Source organism: Protopterus annectens, chromosome 3.part0 (genome assembly GCF_019279795.1).
Source record: "Protopterus annectens isolate FY-2018-M chromosome 3.part0, PAN1.0, whole genome shotgun sequence".
NCBI lineage: Eukaryota > Metazoa > Chordata > Ceratodontiformes > Protopteridae > Protopterus > Protopterus annectens.
This window is the reverse complement of record NC_056731.1, coordinates 57,230,587-57,247,051: the sequence shown is the minus strand read 5'-3', so window position 1 is coordinate 57,247,051 and position 16,465 is coordinate 57,230,587. Positions and strand designations below refer to the sequence as shown.

The 16,465-nt window shown below is 44.0% G+C and overlaps 1 protein-coding gene across 1 annotated transcript in view; it reads left to right on the top strand.

Annotated features, from left to right (window-relative positions):
- The window catches only part of CTNNAL1 (catenin alpha like 1), a 1,837,423-nt gene that overhangs the window by 213,138 nt on the left and 1,607,820 nt on the right, over positions 1-16,465 (top strand). The window lies entirely within an intron of this gene.

Sequence of the window (16,465 nt, the reverse complement as noted above, 5' to 3'; positions counted from 1 at the left end):
CTCCCAAGACTATTCCTCAGGGATCCTCTACCGGTTCACAAATTTCTGCTAAAGCTGCTAAACAGCCAAAATCTCTCCCTCCCAAGACTATTCCTCAGGGATCCTCTACCGGTTCACAAATTTTGAGTTTGGCTGAAGACCTTATTTCCTTAATCAGGGGCTCTCAGCCACATCCAGACAGGGGCTCTCAACCACCTCCAGGCAAAAGGCCCAGGGTAGAGCAGACAGATCCCCAGTCTTCTGATGAGGCCTCAGATGACTCTGCCCAGTCAGACTACCAGGAGAAGGCCTTTCCGGCCTACGAGGATTCTGATGCAGAGGAATCTATTCCCTCGGCCTCCCCCCCTGAAGAGTTTTCCTTTGGGGAGACCCTTCATTCCATGAGAGAGCATTTCAAATGGCAAGGCCAGGAATTCTCTGATTCCAGGTAGAGGTTAAGGACTTTTTTGCATTTACCTCAGCATAGACCTTTGGCTATTCCTCCTGTTTTAAATGTTATAGAAGATGTGTACTCTGAGTCTAGTATTTCCCCTGACTCCCTTCCTCCGGCTCCTGTCAAACCCAACAGGTACTACAGGGTCCCGGACACACACCTATTCCTTTACAAGGGCCACTCTGCTGACCCAGAAACTATTTCCCAGGGCCCTAAAGGGGTTACAACCACCTTTACTAAAAATCCACTCCCTTCTGAAAGGGAATCCAGGGCTTTAGAGAGATGGGGTAAAAAAGTGTATACTTCTTCCACACTTTCTATGAGAGCATTAAATTGTCAATTCCATATGATACAGTATCAAGAGTATCTGTTAGACGAATTGCATAAAAAACTAACCTCACCTGAACCCCTATATCGCAAGGCGCTTCAGGATCTGGTGCATAACTCACAGCAGGTTAGCAACCATTTCTTACAGTGTGGTTATGATGCATTGGAAGCTTCATGTAGGTCAGCAATGACAGGTGCAGTCATACGTAGACATGCTTGGCTGAAGGAACAAACACTGCCAGAACATGTTAAAGCAAAGCTTCTGGATGCACCACTGGAAAAACAAAAGTTATTTGGTTCCACGGCTCAAGAGGTCTTAAAGAAATTTGAGGAAAAGGCTAAATCAGTACAAACAGTCAAAGATTTCCTCCAGGTCCAACCACCAAGATTCAGCAGAAATTGGCCTTCTAAGAATTGGTCCTTTCCAGACACAGACAGATTTCAAAGAGGCAAAACAGGCGCCAGAGGTAGAGGGCAAGCTCGAGGCTCCTACAGAGGACGTCAATGGCAGCCTCCTAACCAGAGAGGTAGTGCAGGACCTACAACTGCTGCACAAGGACAATCTCAATGACTTGACTTTGACTCCGCCAACCACGGCTCAATTGGAAGCACCTTTGGGCGGAAAGCTATCTTTATTCTCAGAAAATTGGCACAGTATTACAAAGGACAAATGGATACTGCAAATAAGACAAAGGATACAGATTCCATTTTCATACATTACCAAAAAGACAAGGCATGCCAAACCTGCCACCAAATTAAAGGGCAGAGGCTTTCAAGCAAATTTCCAACCTACTACAAATGAAGGCAATAGAAAAGGTTCCTCTCGCAGAACAAGGCCAAGGATTTTATTACAGACTATTCCTTGTTCCAAGAAAAGAAAAGCAATGGAGGCCTATTCTGGACTTGTCCACACTGAATACTTATCTCATCGTGCCAAAATTCAAAATGCTGACCTTACAGCAACTCCTTCCCATGCTGGGCAAGGGGTCCTGGCTGGTAACTGTAGACCTCAAGGAGGCATACCTGCATGTCCCTATCAGACAAAGTTGCAGAAGACACCTCAGATTTCTTGCAGGTTCAGAGCATTATCAATTCTCAGCATTGCCCTTTGGCTTATCTACTGCACCTGTGAGTATTCACAAAATGCCTGGCATCAGTAATTGCACATTGCAGACTTCAGGGGATTCAAATATACCCATACCTGGACGACTGCCTTATACAAGCGGACAGCCAGCAAACATTGGTAAAACACTTGAACTATGCCATCCGCCTACTACAGGCCTTGGGATACACAGTCAACATTCAGAAATCAAGACTTGTTCCATCCCAACGAATAATTTTCCTGGGTGCAAAACTGGATACAAACACCCAAATGGCTTTTCTCACAGAAGAAAAACAAGAGCAATTACCGGATTATTTCAGAAATCTGACAACACAAACCCAGCTGACTGCAAGGAAAATCCTGCAGGCCCTGGGTTACATGGCATCTTGCATTCTTCTGATTCCACAAGCAAGGCTGCATATGAGGAAACTACAATGGTACCTAAGGAGTCTATGGTCTCAACACAGTCACAGCCTAGAAGCTTTGATCCCCCTCATTCCATGCCTTCAAAAGGAATTTCTGTGGTGGGCACAAGCAAGCCAGTCAAACATGGGTCTGCCTTTCAGCAAGCCACATATCAGCCAAACCATTACAACGTAAGCCTCAGACCATGGATGGGGAGCGCACATGGAGGGCAGATGCATTCAAGGGCAATGGACACAAAAAGAATTGCGCCTGCACATCAACCAAAAGGAAATGCTGGCAGTGATACATTCAATCGAGGCCCCCCCCTTACCAATGTTTAAAGGCAATCATTTTGAACCCCCATAAATTGATTCCAAGGTAGATTCATAGGCCCCCCCTACCCCTCTGTGGTATTCCTAGGGTGTTTATCCCTCTTTAGCTAGCTGGGGAATCTATTATGGTGTATTTGTTTGTATATACTTGTGTGTATATATATATATATATATATATATATATATATATATATATTTGCAAATGTTTGGAATTCTGCATTTCTCCAAATTTAGCCTTCCTAGAGGGCACCTGGCATCTGGGGCAAGAAAACTGAGGAAAATGGCGTCGGCTGATGCTTTTATACCTCAGGCGTTCTGACGCCGGGAAGGTGCGACATCAACCGAGGCCAGACCCAGACTTTGGAATCCGGCCGAAGGGCTGCCTGAGGCAGGACAACCCATATGTTATGATTGCAGATGCATACCTATCTGACATCTACATTTATGGTAGGTACAAAACTGTACTTTTATTATCTTTTGAATCGTGTGTAACTCAAACAGTTCTGCTTCACAAAGAGATTATAGCTGCTGCTCATAATACTCATTTTGACGAATAATCACTTCTACATTGTATAGTTCATACGACTGGGAAAACAAGCTACCAGCATGACACACCATAATTGCATATCTTTAACCAGTCATTAAGACATTTCCAATAAGCTGTTTGAAGCACTGCATATAACTACCTACAAGGTACAACCATTCCTATAGCAACAAATGTTCATTACAGCTTTGGAATGGACTACTGTAATCGCTAACCTTCTGTACTTTATTGACATGCAACAAAAGATTTTACTTTGGACATACCCTTTGGAAAAAAGGATTTGTCATCATGACATGTCAGCAGTATGTGGAATCCAGCAAGCAGTTCTTTTAACACTCCAAAAACTGTCATAAAATACAGCAACCACATCCCTGGGTAATAAGTATCATTGAGATAATGAAAGCCAAATGTTGCCCACTGTGTAGTACCCATACATGTGAGTCTTTTGGCCAGCTGCTTGTTTACTGTCTTCATTCAAAACATAATACATTGACCTGCAAGTGGCTATGTCCAACAAAATTCTCTTAAGAATTTTCTGACCTAAAAAAAAAAATAATCTTCTGATCATGATAATGTATCTGCCTATGATATCCATTTCCAAGCCAAAGCCATTATCCACAGGTAGTGCTTTAACTATTAACTCAGGACTCCTGACACAATAGACTTCAACCTACAGGTTGCTTTCTGCTGCACTCTGCCTTCATTTCCGTGCAGTACATCTGGTGCAAGAAGTCTTCCAGTATGCCACACTTCCATATGATAGGGTGTCCTGTTTTCTTTTTAATATTCATGTTACAGTTTGTATTATAAATTCAGTGTTCTATAACACTTCTTCATGAATTCCACCTGGTATCTTTCACTTGAATTTTTATGACGACTTTTATCTAAACAGTCATGTCTTGGTTTGTGGTTTACTGATCTAGACTGTTAAAAAGCAGTGCAACTCTGAGCTACTGAGCAGAAGCTACCGCACGTGTTTGCGTGCAGTGTAAAGGAATTCCAGCTTTTGTGTCACTTTCACAATTTGTATGGTCAGAGCAAAAAATGTACTGTACTTTAATATTTAGTTGTGTATTATCTGTGTGATTTTTCTCCTAGAAGTTGATTTAAATTCTCTGCAGAGAAGATCATGAACATCGAAAAGTGTTATGCTTGCCAAGAACAAAAACAGAGGATGTAATGGAGGTTTTAGAATGGTTTAATGTAAGCAAGTACAGATCTGTTTTTATTCATGTTGGTACAAATGATCCCTACTGAGTCCTTGCAGATGGGATCTCACAGCCCTCTTAGACAGCAGTAGCATGTACAGTTGTTGTGACTTCTTTCTATATGCAATGAAAAATAAGAGTCAAGTCACCATGAATGAACCTACATGAAAAAAAAATGGCCCATTTTAAATTATGGAAATGTGTAGAACATCCAAGCCTAGTTTTGGGCACGTGTTCGGACAGGATGGCTTGCACCTGTCAAGGTCAGGGAAGAGAATTTTTGCAGTAGACATTTTGCCATATTTGACAAACACGACAGCATTTTTGCTAGTTAGAAAATTTGGCAGTTCATAGACAGCAACATCTGATGCTACTCTGATAGTTGGTAATGCTAGGACCATTAATTGTTTTATTGGAAAATTTGCTACATTCAGTCAAGATTGATGATGGTATTGCTTGTGAAATATGGTTAAAGAAAAATGACTGGAAACAACTTCTTTTAGGGATTCTACTGTGACAGATATTTTAACAAAAATTCAGGTGTTAAGATAGGGATTAAAGATAGTAGTCCTATCTCGGCTTCATTTTTACATATGGGTTCGGCTCCGACTCAGCCTATTACAAAGCTCAAAGTCTCTTAGTTGGCTCCTGGCTAGGTAGGAATACCATAGTGTACTGGTACAATCCCCAGATCTCGTTTGCCGCGTCTAATAGTTCAGAAGTGCTTCTTGCTTGGCCGTGGCTATTTCATTTTTATCTTATCACTTTACTGGTTTCTCTAGCAAATTTTTTCATTACTAGATAGTGTTTAATAGCATTAGAAGTGTTGAGAGTAGTTTAGAAGTGTATTTTCCTTGTTAAATCAGTTACTTTGTTGAGAACTGGTTGGCCGTTGGCCCTTGTTGTTCTCCGTTGGTAACCTGTGTGCTCGTTCTTGCTGATATTGTTATTCCTAGGTCCTCGATTAATTAAGACCTTGTTTTCTATTGTCTGTGTGTGTGTGTGTGTGTGTGTGTGTGTGTGTGTGTGTGTGTGTGTGTGTGTGTGTATGTATATATATATATATATATATATATATATATATATATATATATATATATATATATGTGTGCAGTGTTTTTGCTAGCCTTGTTAGAGTTGTTCTGCAGTCCTTGTCTAGGACCTGTGTTTTTTTCTATTTATTAGAAAGTTAAACTTTTGTGTGCAGTGCTTCTCCGCTTATTACGACTGCTTAGTTTCTGTCCTTTTCTACGACTTAACATATCTAGCTAGGTCCGTTTAAGTTAGAGGACCTAGTCCTCTTTACTCTTTCTACTTTGTGCGTGTGTGTGCTTGTTGGGGCTAGGCCCTTTTAAGTTAGAGGACCTAGTCCTCGTGTGTCTGTTGTGTATTGCTTGTTACTTAGCTTTCTAACATGTCTAAAGACTCAAAAGACCACAAACCTTTGGGTTTCAAAAAATATATAAAGTGCTCTCAGAAGATGTCAGTTATGGATGGCCATAGTAATTGTGTATATTGTCCCAGAGCCATTCATTTGCAGGAAACTTGCCTGATGTTCTTCGTGTTTCACTGTTGCAGTCATTACATTTAGGTAATCTGCTGGCTGATTGCCCTCAGTTGGCCTGATTAACAAAGTCTTGAGTCCTGCGCCGGTTGCTGTCCCTTCTTTCATGACGTCAGGAGTATAAAACATGCAGCCAACGCCATTACATTAGTCTTTCTTGCCGCGCGGTGCCCGAAGAAGAAACATTTCGCAAGTGCTGGTCAGCCGACTCCTGAAATTTTCATTTTCGAGTCTCAGAACCGAAGTCTTCAACTAAAAAGCTAAGTACCCCATTGGGGAAACTTCTTTTCTTGCTCCTTACTGACGTCAGTTTGTTTGTTTGCCTTTCAGCTTTTCCCGGTAAGGGGTTGACACAACGTAACTCCTGTCCGCTAATGATTGGCAGTAGATTTTTACGAAACACCGAGGTGCCAGCTCGACCCCCAACCTTCAACGAAGGCACGCCCATTTACGAGGTAACAACGCTACCGCCGTAAAAGTTAATAATTGTATTACTTGTGGGAAGCAAATACCTCATAAGGATTTTCATTTGTACTGTTTTCCTTGCCTAGGCCCTGACCACGACGTACCTTGCTGTCGGTTCTGTGCTTTATTTAATCAACGCACTATCCGTCGTTGGTACATTTTTGCTTCTAAATATTTTGGATCACAGTTTAATTATCCAGTAGTGACGTCGGTTAGCAATCCGACTACCGGAATACCTAAAAAATGCAAAGAAAAAGACAGAGACAGGCCGTTGAGGTCCAAAACTGCCGATGACACTTTCCTACAAAGGCCAAAATCTCGATCTATGTCTAAAAAACCGACGCCCAGGCCACATGTGCAGGCCCCTATGCCTAAAAAACAAATGATCAAAATGGCTGAAGATTTAATGACTCTAATCAGGGGTAGCCAACCCCCCCCCCCTCCCTTCAAAGAGGCCTAGGGCAGAAATTGACTATGAATCTTCTGAACAGGATTCTATTTCTTCTGACTCTTCTAATGAACAGGATTTGTCTATACCTACTTATGAGGACTCTGATGCAGGGGATTCCATTCCTTCTGCTTCTCCCCCTGAGGATTTTTCTTTTGGGGAAACTTTACATACCTTAAGGGAACATTTCCACTGGGAAAGTCAGGATTGTTCTGAATCTAAAAAGAGGCTTAGGGATTTTCGTCTTCTTCCTCAGCATAGGCCTTTGGCTATACCTCCTGTTCTAGACATTGTTGATGATGGATGTCTGAAGAAGAGTTGTTTTAAACGTGAAAGTGCTTACCTTACTGCAGTTTTTATACTTTTGTCTTTCTAGCCATATTAAATATTGGATTTTATGGATTTGTGGTGTCCTCATTGAACAAGCAGCTCGTGGTGCACTCCTCTGTTATTTTCATTTTCTTTAGTATTGTTGATGATGTGTTTTCAGAATCTAGTATGGCTCCTGAATCTCTGCCTCCAGCTCCTTGTAAGCAAGACAGATACTACAGGGTTCCTGACTCCCACAAATTCCTTTTCAAAAATCGTGTTGCGGATCCTGAACCCATTTCTCAGGGCCCCAAGGGTATTAAGGCTTCTACTGCTAAAAATCCTACCCCTTCTGATAGAGATTCCAGGGCGCTGAATAGATGGGGTAAGAAGGTCTACACTTCTGCAACCTTGGCAATCAGGGTTTTAAACTGTCAATTTCATATGCTGAAATATCAGCAGCATATATCATGGACTGCTTAAACAGAAAATTATGTTGATTTCTGACTGCGTGGAAAATAAAGATTTACAGGATCTATTGCATTCAGCTGAACAAGTTGGAAAACATACTTTGCAATGTGGTTTTGATTCTTTGGAGGCCTCTTGCAGGGCTGCTATAACTGGGTCTGTGCTAAGAAGGCATGCTTGGCTCAAAGAGAAATCTCTGCCTGATCATGTTAAAGCAAAATTGTTGAATGTTCCTTTGCAACAGGACAGTCTCTTTGGTAATAAGGCTGAAGAAATTCTAAAAAAGATGGAAGATAAAGCTAAAGCTATGCAAACTGTGAAAGATTTCTTACAGGTGCAACCTCCAAGATTTAGTAGGCACTGGCGTACTAAGAACTGGTCCTTTCCAGTTCCTTCGAGAGCCACTCAAGTCAAACCCAGACATTTCAAAGGCACCAGGTTTCAATCCCAAGGGACTTTCAGAACTAAGCAATGGGGTCCCTCCTCTTTGAAATCTGGAAACAACAAGTCACCTCCCTATGGTAAGCAGTCTCAATGACTTTCCTCTAGAGTTACCAAGCACTTACTTTTTAGCCGCCCCTTTGGGGGGAAAACTGGCTCTTCATGCAAAAAACTGGCAACTTATAACCCAGGACAAATGGGTTTTAAATATAGTATCCCAGGGATACAGATTTTATTTCCACACATTGCCAACTCCAAATGGATGGCCAGATCTGCCCCCAAATCAGTGGGTGGAGGCCCAGAAACAAGTACTTTCCCTCTTGAACATGGGGGCTATTCAACTAGTACCAGAAGAGGAAAAGGGACAAGGTTTCTATTCCAGACATTTCCTGGTACCCAGAAAAGACAAATCATGGCGTCCAGTTCTGGACCTATCTACTCTAAACACCTTTCTGGACATTCCAAAATTCAAGATGCTGACTCTTCACGAGTTACTTCCTATGCTAGGCAAAGATGCCTGGTTGGCAACTCTAGATTTAAAAGAGGCTTACCTGCATATCCCAATCAGGGAATCTTGCAGAAGTTACCTCCGCTTCAAAGCAGGCTACTTGCATTACCAGTTCTCTGTACTGCCCTTTGGCTTATCTACTGTGCCCAGGGTCTTTACAAAGTGCCTGGCTCCAGTAATTGCATTTTGCAGGCAAAGAAATATTCAAATATACCCATACCTGGATGATTGTCTAATTCAGGCAGAAAACGAGGACATTCTTCTAAAACATCTGGCATTTGTATAAAGGGTTATAACTTGTCTAGGGTACACTATAAATGAAAAGAAATCACAACTGGTACCCTCTCAAAAAATTACATTCCTGGGTGCAAGCTTGATTAAAACTGCCCAGGTGGCTTTCCTTACGCCAGAAAAGCAAATTCCTTTGGTGACTTACTTCAAACAGGTGGCCACAAAAACCCTGCTTTCTGCAAGGCAAATACTGCAAGCCTTGGGGTTCATGGCCTCCTGCATTCTTCTAATTCCATATGCAAGACTGCATATGAGGAAACTTCAGTGGTACTTAGAAAGTTTATGGAGTCAACATTGTCACAGCCTGGAAACAATGATTCCTATCATACCTTGCCTGCACCTGGAGTTCCTATGGTGGGCAGAGGCCTGCCACCAGAACAAGGGACTGCCATTCACAGCACCCCCTGCTGCTCAAACCCTAACTACAGATGCATCAGACTATGCATGGGGGGCTCATCTGGCAGGAAAGTGCCTTCAGGGCAAATGGAGCCCAAATCAAATGCACTTTCATATAAATCAAAAAGAAATGCTAGCTGTACAGAATACACTAACAGCCTTCAGGGACTACCTTCGTTTAGGACAATTACTGATAAAGATGGACAACACCACGGTTATGTGGTACATAAACAAGCAGGGGGTACACATTCCTACCCCTTCTGCAGACTAGCCATGGCATTGTGGAATATGGCCTTGAGCTATCAAGTACGACTACAAGCTCAATTCCTGCCAGGAAAGCTGAATACTCTGGCAGACGAACTAAGCAGAAATCTCATGGACCTACACAAATGGAAACTGGAACCACGGATTTTCAACATGTTGACACGCAAATGGGGGAGCCCAGATATAGACCTTTTTGCCTCACCCCAGAACTACCAGTTGGACAAATTTTGCACAAGAACTCATCACAAAAAAGCCTGGAAAGTGGATACTCTGTCCTTCAGCTAGAAAAACCTATCAGTCTATGCCTTTCCCCCTCTGCTCTCCAAAGTTCTTCTAAAAGTCAAACAGGACAAACCAAAAATGATTTTGATTGCTCCAGACTGGCCTCGCCAACACTGGTAAACACTCCTGCGCAGTGTGTCACCCACTTCACCGTGGCACCTGCATCAGACACCTTCCTTACTGTCTCAGCAGAACAACCAAACTCTGCACCCTCAGCTCCAAACTTTGAATCTTGCAGTGTGTGGCTAATCACCTAAATTCACCCTTATCACCCTTATCCACCTGTGATGGATGTCATGTTGGAGGCGAAAATCTTATGCTGACAAATGGAAAAGATTCTGTGCCTGGAATTTAACTCAAGGGATAAGCACAGCAGTGCCCAACATACCTCAGATTTTGCAATACTTAACTGAGTTGCTTCACAAGGGCCTCTCTTTATCTTCCATAAAATCCATGCCTTAGCCATTTTAACTCATTACAAAACAGAACCTCCCCTCTTCTCTCATCCACTGCTAAAGCAGTATCTCAGAGGGGGCATAAAACTTGAGACCACCCAGGAGAGCTCCAACCCCTGTTTGGGACCTTAACTTTGTACTGGAGAAACTCACTCTCCCTCCTTTCGAGCCAGTTGCTACTGCAGACTTAAAATTTCTCTCCTGGAAAACAGCCTTCCTTTTAGCAATCACTTCAGCTAGAAGGATTTCTGAATTACAGGCTCTTATGGCAGTGGAGCCTTTCATCATTTTCCATGCAGACAGGGTATCACTCAGGACCAACCCATCCTTCATGCCCAAGATGGTATCCAGTGTGGCTCTTAATCAGACCATTCATTTGCCAACTTTCTTTCCCAATCCACAGAACAAGGCGGAGCGGATTCTGCATTCATTGGATGTACACAGACAACTTAGATTTTACTTGAACAGGACTAAATCTCAAAGAAAATCTGAACAACTGCTGGTAGCATTTGCTGCAGGGGCAGAGGGAAAGGCTATTTCAAAGCAAACCATTTCCAAATGGATAAGCCATTGTATTTGTTTCTGCTGTAAGCACCATGGAAAACCTATCCCCCAGGGGATCAGATCCCATTCTACCAGGGCGGCATCTACTTCTACAGCCTTTCTCAGAGGTGTTCCTACCAGGAATATTCTAGAAGCTGCTACCTGGAGTTCATTTCATACTTTCACCAAACATTATCATTTACCAATTTTCTCTAAACCCAGAGCTGGCATTGCCACTGCTGTTTTGCAGGGCCTTATAGCAGGTCCTTATGCTGTATAAATCCATCCTCCCAACCATAGCTTTGGGACTCTACCCAAATGTAATGACTGCAACAGTGAAACAAGAAGAACATAGTACAGTTGTGTACACTTACCATAAATGTAGAAGTTCGAGTGTATTCACTGTTGCAGTCCTGGTTACCCTCCCTCCAGCCGCCTGTTTTTTCTCTTACTATGCCTCTACTTTCTTTTACTGCACTTAAAGGCCTTTTTGGTGTATTTGCTTTTGTTTGGAGGTATTTTTTTTGTGTTTAAAATTACTTTTATATATTTGTATAGATATATATATATATTTTTTTTTTGGCTCCCCATTTGGGGGGCACCTGACATCTGGGGCAAGAAAAACTGATGTAATGGCGTTGGCTGCATGTTTTATACCCCTGACGACCTGACGTCATGGAAGAAGGGACAGCAACTGATGCAGGACTCAAGACTTTGTTAATCAAGCCGACTGAGGGCAACCTGCCAGCAGATTACCCAAATGTAATGACTGCAACAGTGAATACACTCGAACATCTACATTTATGGTAAGTGTACACAACTGTACTTTCTGTCATTCATTCAGCTCCACAGTTCTCCAGGAGCAAAAGAACAAGCTAATCTTGAAAGGTCTCCTCAAGTCTTCCTTCGAGGAAGACTTAGCGAGTTCATCTTCTTCATCAAAATCCCATTCTTCCAAAAGAGAGAAGGTTAAGTCGGCCAAAAGGCATTCCTGCCACCGACTAGTGTTTCAGAACCTCCTCCAAAACAATCTAAACTTGATTAGACCTCTGCCTCTTCGGCTCTACTGTCCTCTGAGACGGTCGAGGCTGTTGATGTTGGCACGTTGGTGTCGGCCCCAAGCCTTTCGGAGCTGACTACTGAAAAACTATATTGATTCCGGTCCAGACATCCTTTGCCAGTCTCCCCAACCTTAAGATCTCCAGCTCTGCAAAGATCCAGATTGCCTACCTTGTCATCCAGATCCTCTAGGAGCTTGTCAGAGGAAGATGTAAAGAGAGTAGTGCTTAGACTCCTGAAGTAGTCTGCTTTGTCCAGATAATTGTTGGCTCCAACCCAGTCTGTTCTGGAGCCTCCTGAGGCCATTCTCCCTGTTGTGGTTCCTCCTCTGATCCGAGTCGGGCCTTTGGAGCCGGAGTTTTTGGTGCCCCTTGTTGTGAAACCCTCGGTTCCAGCTCCCTCGTGGCTGTCTCAGAGCCGAGTTCCACTCAGACACCTTTGGCGCCGTCTGTGGTAACTAGGAGCCGAAGCTCACCAGTCAGCCACGGCAGGGACACTTGGACCTGGACCTCTTCAGTTCCAAGTCTCCCTCTCGGCACGTCGGCTAGGGTGAGCTTGGACCCTACATCCATCTCGGAGCCGGTCGCTCTGGAGCCGATGACTGCCTCCATTTCCTTGGAGCCAGGGCTGTCTTCGGAGCTGGAGAGATCTGCTTTTGAGATGATGAGGAGTGTTCTGTCTTGTTCATCAGCTCCATGCAGGGGTACCGACGCTGTTCCCCCTCAAGCACCGACCTCTGTCTCAGCTCCCACTCTCTCTCTCAACAGCAGAGACCCACAGCCTCAGGAGCCCCCGGTGGGTGGCCCCTAGTCTTCCGAGACCTTCCCAGAGTACCCTTCTGAGGAGCCCCCTCAGAAAAGGACATGTAAGAGGTAGCATGTAGACTCCCAGGATGAGTCCATCACTTCAGACACTGACCTCGAGGAGTCAGAAGGGTTCCCCTAAGTCATCCTCTGATGATGTCTCTTTTGTAGACATCTTAGAGATCCTTAAGCAGAGAGGCAGCTTGGCCCACTGTCACCTCTTTTGATGAGGAGTCAGTGTACCTGAAGGCTTTTGAGTCTCAACCTTCAGCCTCTTGGGTGTCTCCACCTTTTGATGAACTTTTAGACCTCATTAGTCGAAAGGTGTGGGATACTCCTGATGCTGTGGAACCAGTTCCCAGAAGGCCCAATAAATTTCTGTCTGCCCCAAAGAGAGAGATTTTTTGTCCAAGGGCATGCCTGTAGATGCCATGGTGGTGGCGGTGGCCACTATGAAGGAGCTAGCAGTGACTTCATCTGTCCATCCAGCGAAATAAGGAGTCTCGAACGATGGACAGATACGGGAAGCGTATCTTTTCTTCAGCAGCTTTCACACTCAGATCGCTGAACTATCTAACACATTTTACAAGGCTTCAAAGAGATCCCCTTAAGGAGTTGGGAGATACTCTACAAGGTACATCTACTGAAGGAGTCCATGAGAAGATGTCTGCTCAGTTGTCCACCTTAAATTTCATCGTGAACTCCTCCATGAGGCTGATTTCTTACGCAGCCGATGGAGCGAGCAAGGGCAGCAGGTTCAGAAGTTTCCCTTAGGAGACACTCCTGGATGCGGTTATGTAATTTTGTGGAGCCATTCAAGTCTACTTTTACCAATGCCCCCTTTGACGGTTCTTCATTGTTTGGACCTAAGTTAAAAGATACACTCATCAGCTGCGAGCAAGAAAGGAAAATGCTCTCTGCTGTGGGAGTACATTTTACTGCCTCCTCTAGATCATATCCTAAGGGTGAGAGAGGTGGTAAGATGTGGTTTTAGAAGTCCCAGAGATTTTTCTCGGATACACAGGGTGACTCCTCCTTCAGAGGCAGAAGAGGAGAAGCAAATGGTAGACATCACCTAGAGGCAGGGGTGGCCTGCAAAACCAGGGAGGCCATGATTCATTTCGAGGTCATCCCTGTCAGTGCTCCTGATGTGGGGCCTGGCTGTGCTTCTCTGGAGCCAGCCGGGGGTCGCATATCTTTGTATCCAGAAGCCTGGCAAAGCATCACCCAAGACAAATGGGTACAAAGAATAATCACCAAAGGTTACTCCATACCTTTTTCTCTTTCACCCCACACTCCCAAGAAGATCCCAGATGTTCCACCCAATCACAGGGATCAAGCAACTGTAGAAGTGAAAAAGTTGCTCACAAACAGAGTCATCCAAACCATCCCTGCAGACCAGATAGGATTCAGAACTTACTCCAGATTCTTTTTAGTGCCAAAATGTACAGGGGACTGGAGGCCCATCTTGGAACTCTGCAAACTAAAAGAATCCATGAAGAAGGACAAGTTCTGGATGGTGACTCTGCAGTCGTTACTCCCTCTGTTAGGGAAAGACAATTGGATGTGCTTCTTAGACCGCCAAGATGTGTACTACCATATAAAAATGGACAGAGCGTCGAGGACCCACCTACACTTCCGGCTCGGAGCCAGTCACTACCAATTTCGTGCACTGCCCTTTGGTTTCACCACAGCTCTCAGAGTGTCCACCAAATGTATGGCAGTAGTGACAGCTCACCTGAGCTGAGATGTCAAGTGTTTTCCATCTGTTTGACGTCTGGACTGGGCTCCTGACTGCCTCCACCAGACATCTACTCCTTCAAACCAGAAATTCCACTATCCAACTCTGTTCCTAGTTCGGGATTACAATAAATTGGGAAAAGTCTGCCTTATTGCCCTCTCAATTTGTGACTTTTATAGGTGCAGAAATAGACACTATTGCCATGCTAGCTCGTCTACCTGCAGAAAGAGTGCAGAGCCTCATACAACAAGTTATCTGTCTACTTCCTCTACAGAAAGTCAAGGCAAAGACGGTGCTGAAACTCTTAGGAACCATGGCCTCCACCATAATGTTAGTCCCTCTCACCAGATTACATATGTAAATTCTCCAATGGCTTCTATTGTCCCAGTGGTCCTTTTAACAACTGCCTCTATCTCACCACATTATCATAACAGAGTCTTGTAAAAAGGACCTCCGTTGGTGGATTCAACCCAACCAACTAAGGTACTCCATTCCTTCCTCACCAACCCATTGCTACTGTGACCATGGATGCCTCACAGATAGGGTGGCGGGTGGCATTATCTAGGCAGGACTGTCCAGGGCACATGGCAAGATCATGAGGCTCACCTGCCTATCAGTGTCCTAGAGATGAAAGCAGTGCTTCTAGCTTTGCAAGCACTTCACAACTCTCTTCATCTAGGGATGATAACAATCCAGTCAGACAACATGTCAGTAGTATGGTATCTCAACAAACAAGGTGGAACCAGATCTTACCCCCTCTGTAGAGAGGCGCTTCATGTTTGGGAGTAGGCAATCTCTTCCCAATGCTTTCTGGTGGCAACACACATTCCAGAGACAACCAATGTGATAGCTGACAAACTTGGCAGGGCAATCTTGATGCCTCACAAGTGGTCTCTGAATCAGGAAGTAGCGGAACAGATCTTCCGCATATGGGAACGGCCTTGCTGTGATCTCTTCGCCAGTCCAATCAACTCCAAATGCAGCAGCTACTTTTCCCTTATCCCCCCTCTGGGGGAGTTACCGAGAGACGCACTTGTTCACGATTGGCCTCTGGGACTCCTTTATGCTTTCCTCCCTTTCCTCTCATATCCAGAGTGATTCAGAAAGCAAAGCTTTTGGGAAGCAAAATGATTCTCATCACTCCTTACTGGCCTCGTCAGATTTGGTTCCCCTTTCTCAGGCCTCATCTACTAGACTATCCATGGACTCTGGACCCAGTGCCAGACCTTTTGACACATGTCAGGCTCCCTTCACCAACTCAGAAAGTCAGACCAATTGTTCGTATCCTTTTCTGATCCTAGACTAGGTTTACCAGTCTCTAAAGTTACTCTGTCAATTTGGATTTCGAGCTGTATTTCCTTCATTTACTCCTCCAATGGAAAATCTCTACCGTTCAAGATTAAGGCTTATTCTAGCCGATCACAGTCTACATCTGCTGCCTTCCAAGCCAGAGCTCCAGTTGACAATATTTGTGCAGCAGCAACTTGGGCTACCCCTCATACCTTTATCACTCATTACAAATTGGACCTGCCCTCAAGGGGTAGAGCCTCCTTTGGTTCCATGGTACTCGGGAATATTTTTCCTTGAGCCACCCAAGAATAAGGTGTTAGGGATGCTGTCCCATATGTAAGAATGAAGGCGATATAGGACTACAGAACATAAAGAAGTTATGAACTCACCATAAAATTCCATGTTTGTAGTCCATCTCACCCTTCATTCTTACGAACCCTCCTACCTATCCCTGTCCTGGAAGGATCAGGAGGCAGGATAGTCTTACCTTGGTAGGGTGGAGACCTTTCATTATTGTTGTTCTTTTTGGATAACTTTATTTCTGTCTATCTATAGTTTAGCAGCAAACAAGATCTGAGGATTGTTCCAGTGCACTATGGGATACCTACCTAGCCATGAGCCAACTATGAGACTTTGTAATAGGCCGAGTCAGAGCCGAGGATCAGCTCCAAACCCATATGCAAGAATGAAGGGCGCGATGGACTACAAACATGGAACGTTATGGTGAGTACATAAATTCTTTTTATGACACCTGTGATTATTATATGTTCAGTGATATACAATCTAC